General features: G+C 37.6%; 1 pseudogene; it reads right to left on the bottom strand.

The window, feature by feature from the left end:
- Nucleotides 1–8,920: 8,920 nt before the first annotated feature.
- On the bottom strand, nt 8,921–10,863 carry LOC101591404 (annotated as a pseudogene).
- Between the last annotated feature and the right edge of the window lie 1,504 nt (nt 10,864–12,367).

The raw sequence follows: 12,367 nt of genomic DNA, 5'->3' as shown, positions 1-12,367 counted from the left end.
ATTCCTGGGAAGGTGATCTTGGTAGAGACAACATAAAAACCAGCGTGAATGTGGGTCCTGTCACCACGCTTTGTGTAAATGTAAAGATGATGTTTTAATATATTCTTTCCTGTAAAATAATGCCTATAGTTGAATAAGTTAAAAAGATACATAAGTGCATTCACCTCCCAGTTCTAGAAGATGGAGGCCTTAGGTCTCACTTATTTAGAGTTTCCTTGCTGATTGGCTATCTGCAGAGTCTGGAGACAGTGAGAGGCACCAGGTATCAGAGAAGGACTCAAATGCATAAGTCTCTTAAAAAAAACTCCACTCTTCCTTTAATCCATTATTTCATGAATGAATTCTAGTTTTCATAGGAGAGTTGATCATGATCTGATTTCTTCAGGTCATCATGACCTGATCACTATTTCGAGATCTCACATGTTCTAACCCCTTTTACCTCAAGATGAATATCATGTTTCCACATGCCTTTGGTAGGATCTTCAAGCTACCAGTGGTACTTGGGACAAGCAAAGCATATGCATGACTTCAGATGGTGAGATATAGTATTCTTACATGATCGCTAATATAAAACACAACTGAATTTAACATCATTAAATACTGGAGGGACTAAACCAGAAAAGATCTCAATACAAAACAGATAAATGTCCATGGCCCGTTACCTAACACGAATGTATCAACTATCCTAAATATGTATCAAAAGTCAATTTGGATAGCTACATCATCCCTGATTAGAGCAATAGATGTTATTTCTCACCCTTCTTTGTCCCTATCATCCACCAACGAGTCTGCTCTTTGCTAACTGTTTCATTGTAACTGAAGTAGTTACCTGAATATGTCGAAAACTCAAGACTCTCTTTGGGGTCCATTGTGGTTAGCTGTTAATTGTAATGCTTACATTTAAAGGTTCTTTTGAATCATCCAAAGAGTGATGTTTTCAGCTGTAGTTTTATTTTTATTAACTGTCCTTTTTGGAAATGCAAAGCATGTAAAAATTGCTTAATTTTAAATGGACTGAGTTAAAATTGATAATCCCTGATCAATTTTTCTGATTTTCTTTTATAATTAAGAGTTACTTATTGATAATTTTATTTCCTAGGAAATAGGAGGTGGTTAAATAAGTTGAATAGATATATTTAATATATACACATGTTTATATATATGAGATTCTTATGAAACTGAGTCCAAATCCTATTAAACTATTGCAACTCTTAACATATAGCAAAGACCATACTTTGTCTGTGAATTTGTGACATTTATGGTAGTTCCTGTTGAACAGCTGGCAATTCAGTATTTATCAAATGAATGAATGAAAAGTTGGAGATTAATTTATGGATCTACTTTAGCAGTGAGTTCCATGAAGATTCCATTCCTACCTCAGATTATCACTGTCTGTCTCAGTTACTCTTCTCTCATTGCTGGGACAAATACCCAACACCCACAATGAAGGAAGGAAAGGTTTATTTAGTTCACAGTTACTGGAGGTTTCAGTAGCAGCAACAATGGCTACAGAGAGTAAGTCCTTCTCTCTTATGTTGCATTCAGGCTATCTGCCCCAGGCCAGGTGTAGCACTCACACCCATAATCCCAGCACTGGATCATGAATTAAGCACAAAGTCTAGAAGTCCACCCCATGACTGCAAGAGGCTTTGGAGGGATAATTAGATACAAACCATAAGACTGTGTGTATGATTTAGGAAATAGCAACACTTAAAGACACTTATTTGAATCAAACTTTCTTTCTTTCTTTTTTTTTTTGTCTTTAGGCTAATCTCTTTCTGAAATTAAGTGAAGAAAGCAATACTTGTATTAAACCTGCCTTTGATTTCAGATTCCATGCCTAATGAAGGAAAGTCAGAATTCAGTAAAAGATAGAGTAACTGTTCTTTGTTTTTGTAAACCACACTGGGGATTGAAGCCAGGGCCTGATTCCTGAGTAGCAGCCACAGACCACTCTCATATTTTATTTTGAACCATGCTATTCCAACTTATGATTCTCCTGCATCAGCCTCAGAAGGTGCTGGGATTGTATACACGTGCCACCATGCTTAGTGGAAGTCACTATTCTTGATAGAATGCAGACATAGGAATTGGTGAACACTTTCATAATAGTGGGTAACTGATAATTGTCTATTTCTAGGCCAAAAAATAAATACATAAATTATAAGATTAGTGACCTGAAAGAGTAACTGAACTCTGGAAGGTACAAGTGATGCTGTGAAAGGGAAAGAATTTGTTCAATGGGAAGGAGAAACTGGGAGGAGGAAAAGGACAAATGAAAGAAGGGAAAAATATATTTATGTATATGTGCAGAATAATTTGGATAATTGTACTGCTGATTTCTGCTGGTCTTGTGAAAGGATCAATTAATGTTTAAATATTTTTTTAATTTTGTTGTTTTTTCTTTTGAATTTCTTACAACACTTTTTGTTATTTGTTTTGTTTTGTTTTTTTTCCTTAAACCAATCCTGCACATTTACCTCTGGTGACTAGAACAGCTAGTTTGAGGATAGCATCATGCAATACAGCAACCATTGTTGAATTCCTATTACTTTGTTTGGTGAAGTTTTGTATCATTTCTAATGCTATTTTTTTTCTATTACTATTTTGTATTCTTTAAAGAACAATGTCAAAAACAGTTAATAGAAGAGAATGCAACTTCCTAAGTACAGTAGTGGAAAAATAGAAAAGTTATGATTAATGCAAACTGTTATAATGAAAAGAATATGAAATGGAATTAATGTAAAAACACCTGAAACTGGTCAAAAACTATCCATAAACCACAAGTATTAGATTTAGACAGTTCATCTTACTTATTACTATAATGAGAAAATGGAGTTATCAGTGTATTAGTGAAGTTGATTTATTTTATTATTCTCTTATGCATCAAGAATACAGAAGCCTTCTAATTATAAGATTCTTTGAATCTGAGTTCTTTAGGATTTCTTGTTGGAAGGAAGTGAGTATTTTTTACTTATTTTCCACACTACCTTTGTCTGTTTTCTGTGCAGCATTCTCTGAACTTGAGTGTGCAGCATCAGATGTTTTTGTGCTGAGTTGGCAAAAACAGTGCCAGGCTATAGTGTGGCACCTGTGACCTGGATAACTGTCTCTTTCGGGGCCTGGTGGAGGGTTCCGGACAAGTATTTAGATGCAAAGGACCCAGAGGGGAAGCAGAATGACTGCCACATAGTGTAGGTATTTTAATCCATTCTGAGAAAAAGGCTTTTCAAAACATGGTAGAGGAAAATCTGGCATGCAGCAGGTGAATTTAAACTATGAAAATGTAAAAAAAAAAAAAAAAAACTACAAAAAGGTAAGTGACAAATACAAAGAGAAGTGGTTGAACACTAGAAATCGAGATCAAGCAAGTGGGAAAATATCATTAAAAATATAGGATCCCGTGAAATATGTGCATCCACATTTATAGCAGTGCAATTTGTTATAGCTAAATGTTGGGAACAACCCAAATGCCTAACAACAGAGGAACAGATAAAAAAACATGTAGTATATTTACATAATGGAATGCTACTCAGCTATAAAAAAAGATAGATTCTAGGCATTTACAGATAAATGGATGCAACTAGAGACCATACTGGTAAGTTAAATAAATCAGACAAGCATGTGCAAACATCATATTGTCTCACTAGTGTAAGAACTTGAAAGAGTAAAGAAAATCGGAAAGGCACAATAGATGCTGTAAAAGGGAAATAATCTGTTCAATAGGATGGAAAAAGTGAGATGAGGAAAAAGATTAAGGAAAGAAGGGGAAGAGATATATTTTTGTGTATATGCAGGATAGCTTGATTAATTGTCCTGCTGATTTCTGCTGGTCATTTGAAAGGAGCAGTTAATTCCTAAATTTTTTCCTTTCCCTTTTTCGTCTTCAAATTTTACATGTTTATGTCTGGTAGTCTAAACAACTAATATGAAGATAGTATTATGGAACACAATGACCGTTGTTTAGTTCCTATTATTTTGTTTAGGAAATTCTGTATTGTTTCTAACATTTTTTTCTTTTTCTTTTACTATTTTGTATTCTTTTTAAAAATTAAAAAAACCTAAAAATATGTGATCATCTTATAATTGCTTAAAATATCATAGACTTGCACTAAATGCTTGCTGTTACTGAGCCAGATAATATTTTCCTCTTGCAATTGCATTAAAGATTAAATATAATTTACATTCAATCTATAAGCTTGGACAGCATAGAAAATTCTATTGAAACTTGTCTGGAAGAGTGGAAACATTGTGAGAGTCATGATAAGAAAAGATACATTTTTAAGGTATGAAAATATATTTTTAAATCTAGTTTACTTTTCTGTGAAATAGGAATAGTATTTCATTCTTCTAGTGGCTGGTAGATGCAACAATAAAATATTGTATGAAATATCTAATATGTTTTCTGAATTTTGCAGGTGCTTGGCAATAGTTATTTAACCCTTCCAAAAGCAAGTGCAAAATACTCTTAATGGTTCAGCATTATCAAGTATAGCCACAACAAAATAATTTGAAATTTGAGGCAGTGTTTAGAAAATACCATGGTTCCCCTGCAGATCATTGAATTTTGTTGAGATGCAAAAATAAGCTGTGATGAAGAAAACTAGAGACCGTGGTTTAATAGCTACTGTATCCTTTGCAGCCCACATGTGATTACTCTTCCAACTTATGGGAGATATGACAGTAACACTATTTCAGCCTGATATTTTATTTCCCACTATTTAAAATTATTTTTATTCTTATAATTTCAAGTGCTGTTTTATATATATTAGATGTTCAGTCTTACCGTGCCTACATATACCACCAGATAGCTCAGGGTGCGTGTGGAATACAAGTTAACGCAGCTTGCCTAGAAGATGGAACTCAAATTCAGACATTTGTCTTGCAAAGAGGTGACGCAGCACAGTCAACGGAACTTTAACTAGATCTGTAAACCCGCAATTCAAGTCCCCTCCTTTTTTTTTTTTTTTTTTTGGATTTTAGGGAAAGGTCTACAGGGTGTTCAGGGGCTCACTATTAGATCGGACCTAGAGTGATCTGCCCGTTTACAGCCTCCCAAGAGCTGGGATTATAGGCACGCGTCACCATGCCCAGTCTCAATTGCCGGCTCAGCGTGCCCAGCAGAAGGGGCCCGCACGGCAAGCCCGGGATCGAACCCCTGGTCCCTGCGCCTGCTTGAAGGCGCTTTAATCCATGGAGTTATTTGGCTGGCCCTCAAGTTCAAGTTCTGACATTTGGTGATCTGACTATGGCTAGCAGTTTGTGAAGCTCAGTTTCTTCAAATCTTAGTTTTTACTGAAAAGTATTCCTGTTCCAGGAGGCTGTCCTTGAACTGCTCATAGAAAATTTATCATTCCAGGGCCGGCCAAATAGCTCAGTGGATTAAAGTTCCTGCAAGCAGGCTCAGGGGCCGTAGGCTCTATCTTCTGGCCCTGCGTGCCAGCCCCACCCCCAGGGCAGTCTGAGACAGCAATTGTGACTGGGCGTGGTGGCGCGCACTTGTAATCCCAGCACTTGGGAGGCTGTAAACAGGCGGATCACTAGGAGTTCAGTCTATGCAGTGAGACCCTGTACACCCTGAACACCTCCCCTTAAATACAATACAAAACAAAATTTATCATTCTAATTAGATCGCTACTGGGAGAAAACAGAGTGTATTCACAAAGGCAGGACAAGAGGAGTAGAGGAGAAAAGTTCCTGCCACATCGAGGAACAATCTTCTTAATTTTTTATTCCTCATTTGTTGCACAGAAGTCCGTGTCTTGACAAGCACCGCCTAGCTTTGCTCTTGTGGTTATGTGAAATTTGATGCAACTGAATTTGGTAGACAATGTGCATCCATTAAATGTTTGCTTTTTAAAAAATTACACTGTATTTTATTAAATGAAAATTGGCCCCAAACAGAACTAGGAATCAAATATTGTCTTAGAGTAGAAGTAACTGCTAAGTTTGAAGCTTACACTGAATACTAAAATTTCCAACCCCTTTCTGCACTTCCCAATATCGAAGGAAAATATTGGAAGAAAGGATCTATGTACAGATAGAAGTAACACATCGGTGCAAATAAGCACAGTCGTCTGAGGGAGACATTTGCATTCCTCAAGTACAAGATGTAGCAAGAGTTTGCAAGTCTCATGGTGCAGATTTCTACAGTAATGCCAAAAATTGCAAACTTGAGGCACTTGCTCCATCATCTGCAGCTTACATTTGATTATGCTCATAAATTAATAGCAGCTTTAGAATTATAAGATAGAACTGCATTTTGGGTTACTGTTGGTGATCTTTTAATGTTTGCTTTTGATTAACTAAGAAAGCATTCACCTCACAGAATTACTGTAAAGATTAACTATGTTTCTGAAAATTTTGATATATAATAATATGTTATTGAATGGTTCATTGTTATTGGTATAGTTATTGTGGGGAGTCTCATGCTAAGGCATTTAAGAACTTTTCTGCATGGAGATGGTTGTCAATTTACTTAAGCACAAGTGAGACCACTTAGAGAGATGGGGTCAAGTCAGGATTAGATCGGACTGGTGAAAAATCCTTGGGAAACAAAGATTATATTTTAAGAAAAGGAGAAAAGATACATACATATTATAACTATAATAATATATGTATGACTATAATAGAATATGTTATATAAACTATATATTTAATATATATCACTCAGGAATCCAGGATGATTCATGCATCTTAGTCTCATAAGGATTTTTATGTCTCCATGTCAACAAATAAATCCCACTCAGTTCTCATCTAATGCCACTGTGTGGAGCTTGGCCCCGGAAAATGCTGAAATTTCACTATAGTATGAGCACATGCTGTGTGTGAGAGCATGTGAGAGAGCATGAATGGGAGAAGGAACCCTGGACATCACATCCAAGGAGAAGGGATTCCTGAGTGGTGGTGTCTGCCCAGGACTTTCTCTCTAGACCTCTGGAGGTTAAAAGTATAACCTGAGAAAAAAGGGAGAAGTTCTGAGCACTTACGTGGTTAGAGGGGTCATGACTAGCTCTGAGAAGGAAGTTATTTTTCTCCTTTCACTTTCAGTGTCTTCCACAACATTCTGCTTATCTTCATCCTAAATATCTCTTCTTCCTTTAATGCCACTGAGTTGGGCTTGCATTCTCTGGCTGCAGCCCTGAAGAGCTTTCTTTTTCATGTTAAGTCACACAGGGAGAGGATGCTCTCCATCTGCTGGTTGCCCTGTCACTTAGGGTGGGCTCAGAGGCAGGGAAAATGCAATTATCTCCTACCTTTGTGGGATTTTAAATGCTCTCACGGTCCCTCTAGAGCCTCACCCATGAGGAGCCTTCTGAGCATAGAGTGTAATTAATCCATGGTTTTATTTTGGATAAATAATCTCATCTAACTATTTCATTATTTATAGGTCTCAGGAATTTTTGCCTGCCAATTCTGTCATTTTTTTTTCCAGTTTCTATCTCCTCCCTCTCAGCATTTGTCTTCTTGTTTCTGGTAGGCTAAATCTCATTCAGCTTTTTTTTTTTTTTTTGTGGAACTGGGGATTGAACTCAGATCCTTGTGTTTGCCAGTCAAGCACTTATCCTACTGAGCCATCTCCCCGGCCCCTCATTCAGCTGTAAGGGAGGCTAGAAAAGGAGTCTTCATTCTGAATAGGCATAAGCTTGCCTTGTCTTGGAATGAAAAGATACTGAGAATCAATCTTGGGGGAATATTTAGGAAAGCTAAATCACAAAGACAGGTTTTTCTGTAGAGCTACCAAATTTGAAGTAGCTTCTATTTGTTCTGTATTACAGTCCTCAGTTATGTACTGCATCTGTGGAGGCATCTCCTTCAAGAGTTGACCAGACTGGGGCAGGGGAGATGGCTTAGTAGAATAAGCACTTCCCTGGCAAGTGCAAGAGCTTGAGTTCAATCCCTGGTTCAAAAAAAAAAAAAAAAAAGAAAAAGAACTGACCAGACCACACCCATGATGATGGTGCCATAGATACCATGGAGCTGAAAACTTCCTGTTTCCTGGTGGTGCCATGCCCATCATTATGTCATGCATACAGAACAAGCCTACTGAGTTGCCAGCCACATACAACTGTACCACATACAATTATGTTAGGTTCATCTTAATTAGTACTGAAAATAAGCAACTATGTTTTGATTTATGAACTTTTTTACTTAAACAGATACAGCGATATTTTATTTGTTAATATAATTTTTGAGAACAATTTTTTTTTTTCAGAACCGGGGATTGAATTCAGGTCCTTGTGCTTGCCAGGGAAGTGCTTACTCCACTGAGCCATCACCCTGGCACCTTGTTAATATAATTTTATGTTAATGTCTTACTCCTTTTTTGTTTGAATTATATAGCTATTTTAATACCTGAAATCATGTATATGATAATGTTTAAAATATTATTTGTAGGGAGAAAACCAATATAATCCTGCTATCGAAAAGAAAGTTCTGCCAAAGGAAAAAATACAGTGACTATACCAAGGCCAAAGAGCTTACCATACTTATGTGAACTTGTCTCAAGTATATTACTTTAAAGAATTTTACATGAAGACTTATTTTTTCTTTGTTTTGTACAACAAAATTTATATAATACATGATCTCCAGTCATGTGTGGTGGTACACGCCTGCAATCCCAACACTCAGGCGGCTGAGGCAAAGGGAATCATTGGGAGTGTGAGTTCAGCCTGGGCTACCAAGTGAGCTCAAGTTCAGCCTGAATTGCATAGCAAGACCCTCTCTCAGAAAGACAGAAAGAAAAAAGATTTACAATCAAAAGTTTTCAAATTCTTAAATCTTCAGAGATAAACTCTGAAAAGTTCTACAAGTACAAAGCATCAATCAAATTGTTTTTTAAATTAAATTTTAACTACAGAAGTGATGGTGTATACATACATGAATTATTCCTTTTGTGGGAAATTTGACAACTGTCATTTCAGGCACCATCAATTTTTCTTTTCTCGTCCCCTCAATTCTTGGAGCCAGATTGCTGAGATATGTTTGCAGACTTCTGGAAGTTGCCTGAAGATTTTTCTCCCCCTCCCCATGTTATCAACTCATTCAGAAGGACAAGGATCAGATGATTTCAGCCCTGAGACAGCTCTGTATGAGCTTCTTCACCTGCAAACTAATGATGTGTGCTTCACTGTTCAGAAGATCTGCTTTGGGTCCAACTTTCAAATGTGAAATAGTAGAATACTCTGTCCACCTGTAGTCTCCTTTAAGATAGTGCTGTAGAAGAGAGTGGACAATTATTTTCTCCAGTTCCTCACGAGGCAGTGTGGGAGTGCAGATACCGGCCGCTCTGTTTCCCTGGGCCCTTTCCCATCCAAGAATTCATGGGTTTAAGTGGAGTGAGTTTTTCATTCAGTTCCTCTGCCTGCTTCAAGATCTTGATTAGATCTCTGCAGTACCCTGTCATATTCTTTTTTTTCAAAAGAAACGTCTTTGCAGCAGTTGGCACACATTTTGTTGCATGCCTCTGAGTTCCCCACTTCATGGAAATGTTGAGCCAGCAATACTTGGTGACATTTGCTTATATTTTGACAGTAGGAGACCATCTCATCAAGCTTCTGTTGTCCCACATCTTCCATGACCACCACAGAGCTTATTCGGAATATATCTCCAAAGCTGTAATACAAGATACTGTCTGCTCTCACTTCATCTCGACGCACAGGCTCACTCTCATCCCAGTAATTTTCCATGGATTTATTCATTGAATGATGAATAAAAAATCTCACATTTAGCTTATCAATTCCCATACTAAATGCAACTGTTGCCACTACTACCTGAAGTTCATTGGCTGACCACTTCGTGTGAGTCTTGGTTTTATCTTCTGGTTCCATATTGGCATGATAAGCCCCAGCATGAATTCCCAACTTCTGTAAAAAAGTTAATAGTAACTTGTTTAGAGTCTTTCTGAGAAAAACAATATATGATTCCTGATTGCCCTTTGTATTGGCCATTAAAAGCTTTATAATATTCTCAATAAAATCTTCTGTTTGATGGCTTTTGCTGAACCTCATAATAAAGATTTGAATGATTAAAAGAAGGTGTAAAACACTTTTAAACACACAAAATTTTCTGAGCATCCTTTAAAACATGGTTTGTTGCTTTGCAGTCAGCCCAATTAGAGATGTGTTAGGGAACTGCCACTTCAGCATGGCAAGGGCTTTATAATCAGGCCCAAAATCCTATCCCTGCTGACTGCAGCAGGGCACTTCATCCACTGCGATCCGACTGAATCTCCTTGCCTCATCGGCTTTCTCTAGTCTTCACATAAACATTTTGCTTTTTTTCAATCTTCTCTGGAGTCACATAAATTAGCTTTAACTTGGAGCTTTTATTTACCATTTCAGCATGAACCCATTTCATATGCACCTTAGAACTGGAACCATTTAACATGGTACCTGAAATTCCTAATCATTTTAAAACCATTAATTAATTGGTCTTCCATAAGAGAGATCAATGGGCAAATTACAAGTGTAAAACCATCTGCACATAATGGTGGTAACATAAGCTCTTCCCACCAGCTATAGGCATAACCAGAATTATCTCCTCTCCAGTCATTGCTACCTTAATGGTTTCAAGCTGAAGTGGCCTGAACTTCTGCAGTTTGAAGACATTTTGCAAAACATCCTTAATTTTATCAGACCATGGAAAATCTTCTTTATTCCAAGCAGCTGGTAAAGAATTGCACTCTTTCCTGGCCCCAGCATCTGAATTATCTAAACCTTGCTTTATATTCTTCGTTAAGCCTAATTTTTTCTCAAGAAGCTCCTGCTGCCTTTCCACAAGCTCTTGAATTTGAATGTTGACTGCATGCATTTCACAGACCACAGAATCCAGTTCCTCTGTTAGGGCTGAAACAGATGCCATTTCTGAAAACTGGAGATCCAAATTTCTTTCTATCTCAGTCACTCTCCAATAAAAGCTTCCCCTGGCTTATGAATTTAATGTACCTTAACTTTATTGTTTTAGAATGAGGCCAGGTGGGCAGTCAAATAGCTGAGCAGATTAAAGCACCTGCAAGCAGGCACAGGGGTGTGGAGTTCAATCTCTGAGCCTGCTGTGCCAGCCGCACCCCTGGGGCACACTGAGACAGCAATTGAGACTGGGCACCTGTAATCCCAGCTCCTGGGAGTCTGTAAACAAGTGGATCACTACAATCAAACACCCTGTAGACCCTTCCCTAAAATACAATAAATAAATAAATAAATAAATAAATAAATAAATAGGAGAGAGGACAGGATTAGGATAGTAGTCTTTCTACTTATAAAAAAGAAGCTTACTGCATACAATATGCTGTGTGATAGAAGTGTAACCTCATACATATATCTCTTATTTGCATCAGGAGGCCATACAGAATAACGGACCTGCAGCATCTTAGTGTGTATGTGCGCACTGTGTGATGTTCATACCACTAAGAGATCATTCAGGAACATGTATTTCAGGACTTGTTTCATAGTTAAACAGTGCTTGATGATATTTTGTTTTCTTGTAGCAATTTAGTAGATATTGTACTGTTTACTTGTTAAATACTCTCTCCTCTTACATTCTAAGCCCCATGTCACAATGCCAATGTGTACAATGGCGTCTTCCATACGTATTTGTTAACTAAAAGAATGAATATGTTTCCTTTTCAAATTTTGGGTGGTGGACTCACTAAATATTTATTTTTTTGAAGCAGATAGTTTATTCACTGACCAAATCATAAAAACACCATGGTAGATACCTTAGTTCATCCTTCTGATAAGCCTGTTGATCTGGTCTTCCCTGTTTCCAGCATCTCCACCTTCCACAAAATGGGTGGTCTTTTTCTTCATTTCACCTCAAGGAGATGATAACTTGATCAGCTACAGGAAGTTATTTGCCTCTTTGAAGTGTTTTCCAACAGTCTAGATCTCATGAATCAGATCCTCCATGTAGATGATGCCATATTTACCAAGAAACCGAGCAATTAATGAATTATCTCTCAAGGCAGTTCACTTCTTATTGATTTTGCCATTGCCACGCTTGTATATTAGTTCATTCACTGACTTCAGGTTTGGGTGCCCCCATGCAATGCATGGCTCCACAATTCTCAGCATGTTAATTGAAGCCTTGTTGAGCTTAATGAAGGTACCATTGAAGATCTGGCGAAGGCGAAGAAGCTGCAACACCTTGCGGACCTTTGGGCTCACACCATTGATACCCCTGATTTGGATGACAAATGCCAGTTTGGGCTCTGCAGGGACACACAGGTTGCCAGTTTTCCTTGCCATCCTAGCCATTCGGATCTCAGTTCTGTACATCTGTCTGTATTCCTTACGATAATGCCTGGCTTTTTCATAGATGAGCTTTCTCCTCACCTTGTGAAATGTCTTCTTTGCAAGAAAGTCTG

Source organism: Octodon degus, unplaced genomic scaffold (assembly GCF_000260255.1).
Source record: "Octodon degus isolate 3935 unplaced genomic scaffold, OctDeg1.0 scaffold00080, whole genome shotgun sequence".
NCBI lineage: Eukaryota > Metazoa > Chordata > Mammalia > Rodentia > Octodontidae > Octodon > Octodon degus.
This window is presented reverse-complemented; position numbering and strand designations above follow the sequence as displayed.